General features: G+C 38.8%; 1 protein-coding gene across 2 annotated transcripts in view; it reads left to right on the top strand.

The window, feature by feature from the left end:
- LOC106869269 (NEDD4-binding protein 2) overlaps positions 1–778 on the top strand; it is a 49,429-nt gene that overhangs the window by 18,678 nt on the left and 29,973 nt on the right. The gene's annotated exons all lie outside the window — the stretch shown is intronic.

Below are 778 nucleotides of genomic sequence, written 5' to 3'. Positions count from 1 at the left end.
TTCGTGCCGGTGGCACGTAAAAGCACTCACTACACTCTCGGAGTGGTTGGCGTTAGGAAGGGCATCCAGCTGTAGAAACTCTGCCAAATCAGATTGGAGCCTGGTGTAGCCATCTGGTTTCACCAGTCCTCAGTCAAATCGTCCAACCCATGCTAGCATGGAAAGTGGACGTTAAACGACGATGATGATGATCGGCTGCAGAAACCCTGCACAAGGCTTGGTCGGATATACTGAGGAGTCCGCGATATAAATTTACATATATTAGCCAGGAAAAAAACCCGTGATGTACTGAGTGTGTGATAGATGAACCGCGATGTACTGAGTGCACAACAGGTGAACTGCGATATGGTGAGGGATTATTGTGTATTGCTTTCACTCAGGAAGTAGATAACCAGTGATAAAGTAAGGCTCCAGCTTGCAAGAGATATGCACACACGCACACACACATTTATTACCTGTCACTGATGTCACTCATATATACATATGTGTGTGTGTGTGTGGTAAATAATTATTGTTTATGTTTATATTCATTATACTGTTATCAAGATCAATTTTTAGGTCAATCATATATACATATATTTATACACTCGTGCACTCACCTTTATTTTAAATACGTGTATATATGTGTGTGTGTGTGGGGGGGTATTTTTCAGCACTATTATATGAATGTATAATTCATTATCTTCTGTTTACTTACCTGTATTAGACAAATAGATGTTTTTTTTCTCTATTTCATCTTAGGTATTAATTATGTCACAAACGAATACTTGTATTTATA

Source organism: Octopus bimaculoides, chromosome 13 (genome assembly GCF_001194135.2).
Source record: "Octopus bimaculoides isolate UCB-OBI-ISO-001 chromosome 13, ASM119413v2, whole genome shotgun sequence".
NCBI classification, from domain to species: Eukaryota; Metazoa; Mollusca; class Cephalopoda; order Octopoda; family Octopodidae; genus Octopus; species Octopus bimaculoides.
The sequence above is the reverse complement of the archived record's forward strand: the minus strand, read 5'-3'. Positions and strand labels throughout refer to the sequence as shown.